The sequence below is a fragment of the Bos mutus genome, chromosome 15 (assembly GCF_027580195.1).
Source record: "Bos mutus isolate GX-2022 chromosome 15, NWIPB_WYAK_1.1, whole genome shotgun sequence".
NCBI classification, from domain to species: domain Eukaryota; kingdom Metazoa; phylum Chordata; class Mammalia; order Artiodactyla; family Bovidae; genus Bos; species Bos mutus.
The window spans coordinates 79544861-79561896 of NC_091631.1; the positions used below are offsets into that span (position 1 = coordinate 79544861).

At 38.9% G+C, this 17036-nt stretch overlaps 1 pseudogene; it reads right to left on the reverse strand.

Moving 5' to 3' along the window:
* Window positions 1-11736: 11736 nt before the first annotated feature.
* Window positions 11737-12721, reverse strand: LOC138990970 (olfactory receptor 5AL1-like; annotated as a pseudogene).
* Between the last annotated feature and the right edge of the window lie 4315 nt (window positions 12722-17036).

A 17036-nucleotide genomic window follows, 5' to 3' on the forward strand; every position in this document is an offset into this window, starting at 1 on the left:
TATATATAGTTTTCACTTGCCAAACTCATCCTTTAAAAATGATATTTTCTCTTTTATGCCTATTAAACTGTTGTTGTTTAGTTGTTATGTCATTTCCAACTCTTTTGCAACCCCAAGGACTGTAACCCACTAGGGTCCCGTGTTCACGGGATTTTCCAGATAAGAATATGGAGTGTGTTGCCATTTCCTTCTGCAGAAGGTCTTCCTGACCCAGGGATTGAACTTGTGTCTTCTTCATTGGCAGGAGGATTCTTTATCACTGAGCCACCAGGGAAGCATTAAATCTTTAGTAAATTGTATGTTAATCATTAGTAAAGTTATGGATGCAAGAGTTGGACTGTGAAGAAGCTGAGCACCAAAGAATTGAGGCTTTTGAACTGTGGTGTTGGAGAAGACTCTTGAGAGTCCCTTGAACTGCAAGGAGATCTAACTAGTCCACCCTAAAGAAAATCAGTCCTCGTTGTTCATTGGAAGGACTGATGCTGAGGCTGAAACTCCAATACTTTGGCCACCTCATGCAGAGTTGACTCATTGGAAAAGACCCTGATGCTCTGAGGGATTAAGGGCAGGAGGAGAAGGGGACAACAGAGGATGAGATGGCTAGATGGCATCATGGACTTGATGGACACGAGTTTGGGTGGACTCCGGGAGTTGGTGATGGACAGGGAGGCCTGGCGTACTGCGATTCATGGAGTAGCAAAGAGTCGGACATGACTGAGCGACTGAACTGAACTGAACTGACTGAATAATTAACTGAATTAGCATAAAAGAGGAAACATCCTTTGAAAATAATGAGATTGGTATTGTTGGGAGTCATACTACCAAAACTTTTTGAGAAATTAATGTATTTCTCAACAATAATTTATTAATTCCCCAGTTGTGTCAGGAACTACAGATAAAGTAGCTAAAAAATGACTCCATTTAATTATGTTTTCTTTTACGTTGTTGTTGTTTTTAATTCCTAAATCAAGTTACATAAGGCTTTTTATTTTCTTTACACAGTTTTTGGTACTTAATTTCTAATATACCTAGTTTCAATCTTTCTTATTTAACTACGAAGGAGGATACGGCTATTCATGACTAATAATCTACATATACTTCATTTGTATTCTTTTAACTTTTATTTGGGCTTCCCTTGTTTCTCAGATGGTAAAGCATCTGCCTGCAGTGTAAGAGGCCCTGGTATTAAACACTCCCACACACACAATTATTTCTCTGATACTTTTAAGCTGAAAATTTGACTTATTTCTTGAAGCAAGTTTTTATTTGTTTTCACAGAGTAAGTTGATTTGAGGGCTTCCCAGGTAATGATAAAGAATCTGCCAGTGCAGGAGATGCAACAGACACAGGTTCAATCCCTGAGCTGGGAAGATTCCCTGGATTAGGAAATGGTAACCTACTGCAGTATTCTTGCTTGGAAAAGTCTGTAGACAAAGGAGCTTGGCAGGTTACAATCCATGCAGTAACAAAGAGTTGGACACAACTGGACACTGAGCACTGGCACTGACTGGACTTCATTTGATACCTTCATTATCTTGTTTTCATTGTGATGAGATTTTTGTGCCCTGTCTAATTTCTATAAAATGATGAAATGATAAATATGAGCATTTTAATCATATTTTGGTTCATAATTTCTATTCTAGAGTTATGAAGAAACCAAAACTTTGTCTAATTATTGCAGCTCACACACTATCACCTAATCCAAACTATACACACATGGTATATGGCCTCTCACATTGTTAGTACATATATTTTACATTAGCTATTTCAATCCTATCTTCATATGAGTTAGCTTTTACCTAGCTGACTCTTTAGGATTGTTTTTTTATTCAGGAAAGTATTAAACCCATTGGTATCCTTTAATGCATTCTGGCAATACCTTCCCTCATATGTTAAAAATCTGAATTATGGAAAAAAAAAATAGTAGCAGCATTGAATTTGAAAAAAAATAATCAGTGATTCTATTACCAAATTATTTTGTGTTAGTGAATATAAAGTATCTCTCCAGAAAATTTAAAAGTTCCCAAGTGCCTATTGCTTGCTCATAATATATAATATGAAATAAATTAGGTTAATATTTCCATTTCTAGTCAGGTTGCAAAAATTCAGAATATTTGGGAAAACTAATAAAAATATATTTTTTGTAGCTACCATTCTTTACTTGTCTATTTTAATTGAATAATTGATGATCATTAAGTAAAGAGAGACTGACTTTGACTAAGTGTGCTGAAGTGTCAGTGATGAAACTGTGTCTCTGGGTCCTATTACAAAACTCTTCCCTGCAAACAGAATTCCCTACTGTAATTGCTAAAGGTAGATTTACCTTTTAATCAGTTTCAAGGAGACTTATTAAAATGATGTTTCTCAGCTTTTTCTTGGGGATGTATTAATAAAAACCAATTTCAACAAACAGTTTAAACTCAGGATTAATGAATATGGGGTGCAGTTTGAGTGTGTTGAAGTAATCATCTGATTCCTCAGGATGACTCTTGTCCTCAGCCTTGAAGCATCTTCCTTTGGGAGACCAAACTGCAGACTGCAGTGGGAAGATTAGAGGTTTTGGAGCAGGATGTAGGTTTGACTCAAGCTCATCAATTATCTCCTCACACACAGTTGGGAAAGTCATAAACTCTGAGTCCCAATATACTACTTATAACACCAGACACTTTTGATGACTAAACCTTTAATGGACAGTAAGTGAATATGCAAACTGCAAATTGATGCTGCTATAATAATTGAAAGTAGAATGATAGTAATGATAACTGTGACTAACATTTAGTGGGTCCTAAGAAAATTAAGATCATGGCATCTGGTCTTATCACTTCATGGGAAATAGATGGGGAAACAGTGGAAACAGTGGCAGACTTTATTTTGGGGGGCTCCAAAATCACTGCAGATGGTGATTGCAGCCATGAAATTAAAAGACGCTTACGCCTTGGAAGGAAAGTTATGACCAACCTAGATAGCATATTGAAAAGCAGAGATATTACTTTGCCAACAAAAGTCCATCTAGTCAAGGCTATGGTTTTTCCAGTGGTCATGTATGGATGTGAGAGTTGGACTGTGAAGAAAGCTGAGCACCAAAGAATTGATGCTTTTGAACTGTGGTGTTGGAGAAGACTCTTGAGAGTCCCTTGGACTGCCAGGAGATCCAACCAGTCCATTCTGAAGGAGATCAGCCCTGGGATTTCTTGGGAAGGAATGATGCTAAAGCTGAAACTCCAGTTTCAGCCACCTCATGTGAAGAGTTGACTCATTTGAAAAGACTCTGATGCTGGGAGGGATTGGGGGCAGGAGGAGAAGGGGACAATAGAGGATGAGATGGCTGGATGGCATCACTGACTCAATGGACGTGAGTCTGAGCATACTTTGGGATTTGGTGATGGACAGGGAGGCCTGGCGTGCTGCGATTCATGGGGTCGCAAAGAGTTGGACACGACTGAGCAATTGAATTGAACTGAACTGAACTGAACTGAACAGCTGATTAAATCATTAGCTGGTACCAAGAATCAAGATCTAACTGCAGAAGGGCTATATATTTCAAAATTAATGCAGTCTAAAATTCTCAAGAATGTACAATTTTTGTGTCCCTTTCAGAATGTCTAACAAAATTCTTGGATACTTTTGTCATTTGTAGCAGTAGTATAATAGATAGATGATAGATAGACAAATACATGCATACATATATATATATATATGTATATCATTAAATCTTTTTAAATATCTCAAACAAAGAAATTATTTTTCTTTCCTCAAATAAGAATCCCACTATAGAACCCCTTTTCATACCAACATAAACCAAAGAGCAATAAACTATGAAAGTACATCTCTAAATTATCTTGTTTTCCAAGTACACACACATCATCTATAACATATATATTTTTGCATTTTGAATTCCATTTTTTCTATCACGTTCAGAGGTAGCAACTGTAAAGTACAGTTTGAGGGTATATATGTATTTTTTTTCCTCATGTAAAGATTTGCTGACCTGTATGATAATAGTTTTAATAAAGACATTAATATTTCAAATGAAAAGCTGAAACAACTACATACAGACTTTCAACTATTTTTTATCTTTTTACTAAAAAAACTAATTATCATGTAATCAGGTTTTTTCCTATGGAAATTTTCAAACCTAAAGATTTGATACAATAATTTCCTCCATAAAACCTGCCAGCTTTAACATGTCTGTTCATTGTCAGATATGTTCCATCCATACCTCTTGTTCAGTGGCTCTGTTCATCTTTAGGTCCATTCATGTTGCTGCAAATGACATTATTTCATTTTTTCTTTATGGCTCAGTAGTAGAATTCTATTGTATATATTTTAATTGTAAGGACATATAGGATGGATAAATAACAAGGTTCCACTGTATAGCACAGGGAACTATATTCAACATTCTATGATAAACCATAATAGAAATGTACATGAAGAATATATATGTATATAAATATAATGCATGCTCAGTCACTCAGTCATGTCCACCTCATTGCACCCAATGGACTGAGCCTTGTAGGCATAGTGTATATATATATATATATATATATATATATATATATATATATATATAATGTAAAATATAATATATATATAAAATATAATAAATATAATAATTTATATAATAAATAATATAATTAATTATTATATGCTATATAATAGCATATTATAATATTTGTATATTTATGTTATATATTATACCTAATTAATCTATAATTATAATATACATTATATTATACATATATATTATATAATATACACATAATATAATTATATATACATATAATATAATATGTATATATTATACACATATATTCGGAGAAGGCAATGGCACCCCTACTCCAGTACTCTTGACTGGAAAATCCCATGGACGGAGGAGCCTGGTAGGCTGCAGTCCATGGGGTCACACAGAGTCAGACACGACTGAAGCAACTTAGCAGCAGCAGCAGCATACACATATATTATCTATTATATATTATACATAATATACTATATATTATCTTATATATTAATATTATATATCATTATTTATTATAATATTAATTATTATATTAATAGCAAATTTTTATATTTTGGTATTCTCATAATTATTTATTATTATAATTTATTATCATTATTACTAAAATTATCGTTATAATTATTAAATATTAGACTATTATTATATTATATTAATATATTATATTATTATATATTATATATATTATATTATATAGTATATATTTATATATTATATGTATAATTATATATATTATATAAAATATATATTATATAATATATATATAATATATTATAAATCATATATTTATAATTTATATATATTACATAAAAATAAAAATATTATTATATATAATATAAGTATGTATAATATATAATACAATATATTGTTATAATTATTTTATATAATATATAATGATATATAATGATAAATAATATTATTAATAATATATTATAACAGTAAGATATATGTATACACAGAGATATGAATCACTTTGCAGAAATGTCAACTACCCTTTAATAAAAAAAATTAAAAAAAGAAAATATGGCATGTATATCAGCCTTAAAAAGAAAGAAATTCTGCCATATATGACAACATAAATGAGCCTGGAGGATATTATAAGTAAAATAAGCCAGTTAGAGTAGGATAAAATGCTCATTTTCCACTTATATAATGTATCTAAAATAGTCTTTAAAATAAGTAAATTTTCTTGAAAGTATGATTTATTAATTTAACAAAATAAATTGTAGAAGTACTAGATTTTCAAGAATATGCTTAGAATGTAAATGTTCTAATGAGTTTAATTTTTTGTTGCGTACATGTAAGTACCTCATATTCCCTCAATTATATCTCTTATTTACATACTAGTTCAGAGAAGTCCATATTTTAATATAGTTTGATTGCTTCATAGTAACATTACAGTGTTATCTATGAAGAAAAACCATTAGTCATTATATATTTATTGACAGATTTTTTTCCCTCAGACCTTCTTCTTGTTACTTAATTTGGTTTTTAGATAATTAATAAGCATAAATGTTGATATTTTATTATATAAGTAATAACCCAGGCTGAGGACCATTAGAGTTCATTTCCCCTGAGTAGCTTTTCCTGAATAGCTTTTCCCCAGGTGTGGTGACTTTTCCCTTCATTTTCTTTTCCAGAGTATGTGATCCCCAGGAAAGATTCATTCATTGTGCCAGATTCAGGCTCATCTGTCTTTCAAATTATTTTTTTAATTAAACAAGTAATTTAAATTTAGTCTTTAAATGAATTTGGATCAATGTTCAAAACCAGTTCAGTCACTCAGTCATGTCCAACTCTTTGTGACCCCATGGACTGCAGCATGCCAGGCTTCCCTGTCCTTCACTATCTCCTGGATTTTGCTCAAGCTCATGTACATTCAGCCAGTGATGCCATCCAACCATCTCATCCTCTGTCACCTCCTTCTCCTCCTGCCCTCAAACTTTCCTGGCATCAGGGTCTTTTCCAATGAGTTGTCTTTTTGCATCAGGTGGACAAAGTATTGGAGCTTCATCTTCCACATCAGTCCTTCCAATGAATATTCAGGACTGATATGTCCTTTTGGATTGACTGGTTTGATTGCCCTGCAGTCCAAGGGACTCTTGAGAGTATTCTCTGATGCCATAGTTAAAAATGTTTAAAATAGTCACTAAAAATCTGTTTTAACAAAATTAAACTTATTTTTTTCTCTAGTTACTAGCTACATGCTTATTAAAGATCTACATAAACTGTTCTGGATTTTTTTTTTTTTTTTTAAGTACCTGTCTCAGTAGAGTGTTATAAAAATTAGCTGATACCATCCATTTAAAGAGTTTCATCCAGCACCAGACACACAGAATAAGATTCAGCTGATTTTATCTCCAGTTTTACTTTGAAAAGTTTGGAACAAAATAATTAATATTTTATTAACGCAATCCTTACTAAATGCAACAAAAATAGCTTAAATTTTGTTTCAAGAAAATATATGCTTATTTTAATAGCAGGAATGGAAGAACCAAAAAAAATTCAGTTTCAAATATAATCACAAACACAGGAAAAAATAAATTTAAAATGGCCAATTAGGTTAAGTGGGTGAGTGAGTGACAGTCGCTCAGTCATGTCCAACTCTTTGAGACCCCATGGACTGTATCCTGCCAGACTCCTCGGTCCATGGAATTCTCCAGGCAAGCATACTTGAGTGGGTTGTCATTGCTAACCAACTGTAGTTTTGATTTACATTTCACTACCAACCAGTCCATTCTGAAGGAGATCAGCCCTGGGATTTCTTGGGAAGGAATGATGCTAAAGCTGAAACTCCAGTCACCAGTCACCTCATGCGAAGAGTTGACTCATTGGAAACGACTCTGATGCTGGGAGGGATTGGGGGCAGGAGGAGAAGGGGACGACAGAGGATGAGATGGCTGGATGGCATCACTGACTCGATGGACGTGAGTCTGAGTGAACTCCGGGAGTTGGTGATGGACAGGGAGGCCTGGCGTGCTTCGATTCATGGGGTCGGGAAGAGTCGGACACGACTGAGCAACTGAACTGAACTGAACTGAAGAATTAGTGATACGGAGAATATTTTCATGTTTTTTTTTTTTTAAATATCTGTATGTCTTCTTCGGGGAAATGTCTATCCATCTTCAAAATATCTACAGACAATGCATGCTAGAGAGGGTTTGGAGAAAAAAGAGCCCTCCTATACTGTTGGTGGAGATGTAAAATGGTATAACCACTATGGAGAACATTATGGAAGTTCCTTAAAATAAATAAAACTACAGCTGCCATGTGTGTGCTTAGTTGCTTATTCATGTCTGATTCTTTGCAATCCTATGGTGTGTCACCCACAGGCTCCTGTGTCCATAGGGATTCTCCAGGCAAGCATACTGGGGTGGTTTGTCGTGCCTTCCTTTGAGTGATCTTCCCCACCCAGGGATCAAAACCAGATCTGCTGGGCAACTTTACCAGCTGAGTTACTGGGGAAGCCCACCTGGACATATATCTGAAGAAAACCATAATTTCTAAGAATACATGCACCCCAATGTGCATTGCAGCACAATTTGCAATAGCCTGGACATGGGAGCAACTTAAATGTCCATCAACAGAGGAAGGGGTAAAGAAGATGTGGTACATATGTACAATGGGATATTACTCAGCCATAAAAAAGAATGAAGCAATGCTATTAACAGCAACAGGGATGGACCTAGAAACTGTCAAAGTGAATGAAATAAGTCAGAAAGAGAAAGACAAATATATCATATCCCTTATCTGGAATCTACAAAAATGGTACAGATGAACTTGTTTGCAAAACTGAAATAGAATTACAGATATAGCAAAGAAACTTAGGATTGCCAAGGGAGGAAAGATAGATGAATGAATTGGGAGATTGGGATTGACATATATACACTGTTAGGTATAAAATAGATAACTGATGAGAACCTGCTGTATAGCACAGGGATCTCTACTCAGTGCTCTGTGGTGACCTAAAAGGGAAGCGAATCTAAAAAAGAGTGGATATATGTATATGAATAACTAATTCACATTACACTCATCTCACACACTAGTAAAGTAATGCTCAAAATTCTCCAAGCCAGGCTTCAGCTGTATGTGAACCATGAACTTCCAGATGTTCAAGCTGGTTTTAGAAAAGGCAGAGGAACCAGAGATCAAATTGCCAATATCCGCTGGATCATTGAAAAAGCAAGAGAGCTCCAGAAAAACATCTATTTCTGCTTTATTGACTATGCCAAAACCTTTGACTGTGTGGATCACAATAAACTGGAAAATTCTGAAAGAGATGGGAATACCAGACCACCTGACCTGTCTCTTGAGAAACCTGTATGCAGGTCGGAAGCAACAGTTAGAACTGGAGATGGAACAACAGATTGGTTTCAAATAGGAAAAGGAGTATGTCAAGGCTGTATATCGTCACCCTGTTTATTTAACTTATATGCAGAGTACATCATGAGAAACGCTGGGCTGGAGGGAGCACAATCTGGAATTAAGATTGCTGGGAGAAATATCAATAACCTCAGATATGCAGATGACACCACACTTATGGCAGAAAGTGAAGAGGAACTAAAAAGCCTCTTGATGAAAGTGAAAGAAGAAAGTGAAAAAGTTGACTTAAAGCTCAACATTCAGAAAACAAAGATCATGACATCTGATCCCATCACTTCCTTGCAAATAGATGGGGAAACAATATAAACAGTGTCAGACTTTATTTTTTTGGGCTCCAAAATCAATACAGATGGTGACTGCAGCCATGAAATTAAAATAAGCTTACTTTTTGGAAGGAAAGTTATGACCAACCTAGATAGCATATTCAAAAGCAGAGATATTATTTTGCCAACAAAGGTCCGTCTAGTCAAGGCTATGGTTTTTCCAGTGGTCATGTACGGATGTGAGAGTTGGACTGTGAAGAAAGCTGAGCACTGAAGAACTGATGCTTTTGAACTGTGGTGTTGGAGAAGACTCTTGAGAGTCCCTTGGACTGCAAGGAGATCCAACCAGTCCATTCTGAAGGAGATCAGCCCTGAGATTTCTTTGGAAGGACTGATGCTAAAGCTGAAACTCCAATACTTTTGCCACATCATGTGAAGAGTTGACTCATTGGAAAAGACCCTGATGCTGGGAGGGATTGGGGGAAGGAGGAGAAGTGGACCACAGAGGATGAGATGGCTGGATGGCATCACCAACTCAATGGACATGATTTTTAGTGAACTCCTGGAGTTGGTGATGGACAGGAAGGCCTGGCATGCTGTGATTCATGGGGTTGCAAAGAGTCGGACATGACTGAGTGACTGAACTGAACTGAACTGATGGCAGGAAACTAATGCAATATTGTAAAGTAACTATACCCCCCCAAAATTAATAAAAGCAATTGTGATGAAATTTAGGGGCAGTGGGAGGTAGGATGGGCTTCCCACTTTGTGCTGGTTGTAAACAACCTGCCTGCCAATGCAGGAGAAGCCAGGGCCACTTTTCCATCCCTAGATCTGGAAGACCCCATGGAGGAGGGCATGGCACCCCACTCCAGTATTCTTGCCTGGAGAATCCTATGGACAGAGGAGTCTGGTGGGCTACAGTCCATGGTGTCACAAAGACATGACTGAAGTGACAGCATTCACACATGCATAGGAGGTAGAATGGCCTTAGAATAGCTCAGTGGTGTGGGCAATGAACTTTTAGAGAATAATTATGCCAAACGTTGAACATGAAGCTGTTTGCACTTCTGAGATATAAAATTTCTCTGTTCATATTGATGATTCCATTTATGTAAAACTATAGGAAATAAGCAGTCAGACACGACTGAAGTAACTTAGCATGCAGCATGCACGTAAGAATTGCAAAGCAATCCATAGTGACAGGAACCAGATTGGTGGTTGCCCAGGGTCAGTGGAGGAGGAACCTCGGGGAAAGGGACAAACTCATTCAGCATTTTCACTGTGGTAATGTTTCAAAACTTATCAAATTGAGTACTTTAAATATGTACACTTTAAAAAAAGTCGTTTATATCAATTTGAAACAAAAATGAAAAGGAATGAAATTGCTTTAATTATGATAATACAATAATTTGTTAGCTTTTATGTTTTCATTTTGTTGATTTTAAAATAAAGCATATCATGTTGCCAACTCTTTCTAAAAAGGCTATGCATGCTATAACAATGCTGAAAATAATTTTACTAATTATGTGTAATAGTCAATGCTCATGAAGCACTTGGCATGTACTACGAACTATATAAGCCTTTTATGGTCATCATCTTATTTAATCTTCACAGTCAGTCCAGGACAAAGGAACTATTACCATTGTAGATGAAGAAACCAAGGAAAAGAGATGTGAAATATAATAATTTACCCAAGATAACAACTATTACTTGGGAAAACTAAAATTGTTCGCCAAACTGTGTGAAGGAAGAGTCTATGTTTCTAATCACAACTGATATAGAACAAGCAAGGAATGATAATGGCAGGAAAGAGCTCCAGGGAACTAAACTGATACAGTGTCCGTATGGGTTGTCACCAAGGGTTCAATGTCAAGGTTGTTCTGCTGGTGCTATTCTTTGAGCTGAATGCAAGAAGAGGAGTGTTAGGAAGATTATTCAGAGTGTTAAAAAAAGAAAATCTTGCCATTAAACTTTGCCTTATTTTCCAGATTATCTATGCAGTAAACCCAAAATATAAGATACCAAATGTTGATCTATTTTAGTATGACCCATATGATACAGAATTCAGATAAAGTCATTATGCCCGATGTTCCTTCTCTTTAATTTTAAAGATGTCTGTTCAAACAAGTTAAGATATCTCTATCTCTGTTTCTCTTTGTCTTTCCTTGTTTGTCTGTCTCCTTCTCCTTTTAAAATTGAACACCTCCAAATTTTTAAAAATGCCTTTCACTTGTAAATCACCAAGAATGAAACAGTGGGTAAGATATATTGAGTAAATGTGAACACTGGAAGTGAGGAATTTGACACTATCATTTATCAGCATTTTGACTGCTGCTGCTAAGTCACTTCAGTAGTGTCCGACTCTGTGCGACCCCATAGACGGCAGCCCATCAGGCTCCCCCATCCCTGGGATTCTCAAGGCAAGAACACTGGCGTGAGTTGCCATTTCCTTCTCCAGTGCATGAAAGTGAAAGTGAAGTTGCTCAATCATGTCCGACTCTTAGCGACCCCATGGACTCTAGATAAGCCATAATTACAAGTCCTCTGATTCCTCCCCATCCTTGATTTTTTCAGTTATTTGATAGCCAAATGGAACTTTTCTATAATTCTCTTCAGTGCATTCTTTACTTCCTGATTCCTCAAGCTATAGATCAATGGGTTTAACATGGGAATCACTACCACATAGAATACTGAAGCAAATTTACGTATGTTCAGAGAATGGCTTGATTTGGGCAGGAGGTACATAAAAATGACTGTTGCATAAAATATGGTGATGGAGGTGAGATGGGAAACACGGGTAGAAAAGGCTTTTTGCCTTCCTTCAGCAGAGCAGATCCTCAGAATGGCAAAGAGGATGAAGACATAAAAATGATCATAATCAGTAGAGAGCAAAGGGTGTTGAACCCAGCAATGGTTAACAGCATCAGCTCTTTGATGTGAGTGTCAGAGCAAGCCAACACGACCAAAGGAACGTCATCACAGTAGAAGTGGTTGACCCTATTGGAGCCACAGAAAGACAAAAGGAATGTTGCGACTGTCTGTGCAAAATCCACAACGAATCCATAAATATATGTGCTAGCAATGATCTGATTGCAGAGTTTTTTAGGCATGATGATGGCATACAGTAAAGGGTTGCAAATGGCAACATACCTGTCATAGGCCATGATTGAGAGCAAATACTGCTCACAAACTGCAAATGTGATGAAGCAGCACACCTGAATGGCATGTGCATAAAATGTTATACTTTTAACTTCACACAGAAAATTCACCAAGGTGTTTGGGGTGACAGACGAAGTAAAAGAAAAATCAATAAAAGCCAGATGGCTGAGAAAAAAAAAATGAATATATGAAGCTGCAGGTTGACAAGTATTAGCAGAATCAATCTAAGATTACCCAGGACACTTGCTAAATAGATTACTAGGAATACACCAAAGAGAGTGGATTGAAGTTATGGATTATCTGTGAGTCACAAGAGGATAAACTCAGACAGTGCAGAATAATTGTCTTTTGCCATAGTAGAGATTTAATTTTTCTTTTAAACAATAAAATTCCCTAGAGCACACAGTCTGAGTATTCTTGTCTCCCTTAGAGATAATCAAGCAGATGTTGGGAACTGATTCTGATCCACCCTGATCTTATGTTGGACATATTCAGAGGAGACTCTCCATGGAAATTCTGGTTTCAGAATGAAGTGATTTGTTCTCTGCAGAATTTCCAAAGTATGAAATTCTGTGGGGTTTGGAGAGATAGAACAATGCCATTTTATTTAAAATCTAACATAATTGAATAATTTCTTATTCTTACCTGCACCTGCTCTGCTTTCTCCTTGGCACCTGCACCTCCCCTCCCACCCACTCCTGCTCTAACCTCCATCTCCCGCATGAAGTCTGCGGATTACAATCACCCGTCTGCCTGGAATACTGTCTGCATCGTTCTCAGCGCTTCTAACATTGCCTCAGAAAACCCGCAGCAGAAAGCCCTAGGACCCACAGCTCGGAGCTGAGCTCCATTGGTGTCACCCACCAAATGCAGAGATGAGCGTGTCACCAGACTCTGGGCTGAATTCTGGAGCTTAGCACAGATGCTTAGGCCCTGAGCACTAAGGCCTGGGCCTGCCGACACCCAGGAGCTCACTCAGAGGGGCCTGCTGAGAGGCAGGGCGCCCCACATTGACTGTGAGCCACCTGCACTGCAGGACGGCCGGGGCTTTGCTCAGTATTGTCTCTGGGAAGAGGGCAATGGGTTTAGGGACTCACGTGCAGGAGTCCCTAAACCCAGGAGGCAGAGCCCTCCTTCTAGGACAGGACATCCCTTATGTCTGCAGAGCGGCCAGGGCCAACCACCAGCTCAGCCTGCTCAGGTTCACATGCTGCTCTGCTCAACAGTTTTGCGAGGAAAACTATGCTGCACAGGAGATGGAGGTCTGGAATCTCCCTGAGCCACGCCTGTATCCCCCCCGTCTCCCCTCCCTCCTGACGGAACCGATCCTTTCTCTGCTCCACTTCAACCCCAGGGCCTGGGGCCAGAGCACACTTGGGAATTGGGTGGGGGATACGACACAGTCCCGCCATGGACTGCAGACCCTCGCAGGTCTTCTGAGGGCCACAGAGGCCTCCGGGTTGGTTGGCCCCCAACCATCACCTCCCAGTCCCCTCACAGAGTGCAGCCTCCATCTCTCTCCCCCTCCATGTATCTCTCCCTCATCACCCGAGGCTCTTTCCTCTGGAAGAAGGTCTCAGAGACAAGGTGACCAATTCCTCTGGGAGGTCCTGCTAAATACGCCGAGCCTGCCCTGCCTGTGAGGCAGGTTTTCAGTCCCCACTCTCTCCCTCCTGAGCTGGCATAGTGCCCCCCACCCAACCCACACTTCCTGCAATCCCTGCTCCGAGGCCCCATCTGTGCTGCTCTCGAGAGCTGCCTCCTGGAGACATCCCTCACTCCCACCAGCCACTGCAGCCCACTGTCTTTTAGAGCACAGCAGCCCTTCCTGCCCTGCAGCTGCTTCCTCTTCTCATCTCTCACTCTCACTGACACACAGGGGACTGGTGGCCAGGCCCCAGCCTTCTCTGTCTGAACCCCCCAACCGTGCCAGGCCTTCGGGTCCAGGCACCAGTGCCCCGCTCCTTACCCAAGCCCCTCAGGAGCAGGAGGCCATATCCACCTCCTCTTCCTCCACTGTCTACACAGTCCTCCTCACCCTTACCTTGTTCACCCTGGGAGCAGGGGGTCTCCACCACTGCAACACCAGCCCCTCACCCTGGAGGAGATTTGCCAGCAAATCCGGCCATGTTCCCTATTCATTCTGCAGGGCACATGCTCTCCTTGAACTCCACCGGCCGTGGTTTCGGACACAGGGCCAGTTTCTGGCTCTGCCTTTGTCTCAAGTGATATCCCCTTACTCTAGAAGAAGGCTGAGCAGGGGCCCTGGACCATGAGGATCCCCTAAGCACACAAATGCAGAAATATGCATATGGGCTCCAAACTGTCTCCTAAGTCAGGATTCAAGCAGCAGTCGATTTCCTACAGATGTATGAATGTCACCAGTTAAGCACTTTAAAAACTTACCAAAGTTTATCTCTCACCTGTGACCATTTTCCATGAAGAACCCAGAGAAACATTTAAATACTTAATACGAATTACTGCCACTACAACAACGAGTAAGAAAAAATCAGGATACTCAGTAATCTGCTTGCCTCATTCACAAGCCAAGTGATACCTCCCACCTCAGTCAACGGCAAGTCATGTCTCAGTCTCCATTCATGTAAAAAAGACTACAGGTCATTAACCTTCTGCAACTCTTCAGAAACATCAGTGTCACAGTCTGTCAGGCCCCTCAAATGAATACACCCAAATATCAACTGGTTGACCCCCCACTTCCAAACCTCTGCCTGGGGTTTTGAGTTTCATCAATACTGTGTATCAACTCCAAATATTTTAATTCTGAGAAAATGTTCTCTAAGAGTCCCATGCAAATATAAATACTCGGAACAATATTGAACCTCATAAACCATAATGAATAAAAAGTTCCATCTTAGGTGTAGAAAAGCTTCTGGAGGAAACATGGCAAGCCATTAACAATGATGAAGCCTGTAGAGAGAAGCTGGACTTGGGGTTGGGGTGGTGGGGGGGGGGGCGGGGCAGGACTCACTCTATTGCTCTCACTCCTCTCATTGCTTTAAACTGTCTCCATGAAGCTCACCTACATTCCTGGGGATTCCTCACATTCATTCCTCTACAACCCATTTCACTTCCTCATGGGGTAAATCAAGTCAAACAGGCCAAGTTTTCGAGTCACTTGACTCAACCTGGCAGCTCCGTGCTGTTGGCCATGGCAATCACTTGCCTCGTGCAGCCCCTGAGCATGTGAGACAGGCTGGCGCAAAGCTTGATGTGGAAATCACTCAGAAGATTTCAAGACTCGTGTTGAAAAAAGGACGTCAAGTAACCTGTTGGTTTTTAGGAAAGTTTAGATTGTGTATGTGGCTCATATTATCTTTCTGATGGACAGCACTGTCCCTGTGAAAGACTCACACTTTGTCTCAGCTTTCAGGTGAACCCAGAAAGAACTACTCAGAATTCTGAACCACACACAACGACCACACTCTAAATCCACCTATAATGCAAACATGTTCAATGTTCAAAATCAGAAATGCTATAGGTATTACAGCAGTGGATTAGCCATAAAGAAAATGTAACTCAACTTCCGCTAAGCATCTGTAGTGGCTGTAACAATGAATGGCACTCAATTCGGCTCTTAACAAATTTCTAAAGGATTTAGAGATTTAAGCATCTTGTTGTTTTGCATTTCTTCTAATTGCTTTTTCACATTTTCAACTTCCCATAGGAGAGAATTCTGAAAAAGATACAAACAGTGTTCTAGGGTCAATTCTTACAGCTTTTTCACTCTCTTTCCCCTTCATCAAGAGGCTCTTCATCAAGGTCCCCATCGCTTTCTGACATAAGGGTGGTGTCATCTGCATATCAGAGGTTATTGATATTTCTCCTGATAATCTTGATTCTAGCTTGTGCTTCATCCAGTCCAGCATTTCTCATGATGTACTCTGGACATAAGTTAAATAAGGAGGATAATAATATATAGCCTTGACTTACTCCTTTCCCAATTTTAAACCAGTCTGTTGTTCCATGTCCAGTTCTAACTGTTGCTTCTTGACCTGCATACAGATTTCTCAGGAGGCAGATCAAGTGGTCTGGTATTGCCATCTCTTGATGAATTTTCCACAGTTTGTGGTGATACACACAGACAAAGGCTCTGGTGTAGTCAACTAAGCAGAAGTAGATGCTTTTCTGGAACTCTCTTGCTTTTTCAATGATCCAAGGGATGTTGGCAATTTGATCTCTGGTTCTTCTGCCTTTTCTAAATCCAGCTTGAACATCTGTAAACTCACCGTCCACATACTATTGAAACCTGCCTTGGAGAATTTTGAGCATTACTTTGCCACCATGTGAGATGAGTGCAATTGTGCGGTAGTTTGAGCATTCTTTGGCATTGCCTTTCTTTGGGATTAGAATGAAAACTGACCTTTTCCAGTTCTCTGGCCACTGCTGAGTTTTCCAAATTTCCTGGCATACTGAGTGTAGCACATTCACAGCATCATCTTTTAGGATTTGAAATAGCTCAACTGGAATTCAATCACCTCCAATAGCTTTGTTCATAGTGATGCTTCCTACAGCCCTCCTGACTTCACATTCTAGGATGTCTGGCTCTATGCGAATGATCACACCATCATCATTATCTGGGCCATGAAGATCTTTTTTGTATAGTTCTTCTGTGTTTTCTTGCCACCTCTTCTTAATATCTTCTGCTTCTTTTAGGTCCCTACCACTTCTGTCCTTTATTGTGCCTATTTTTGCAG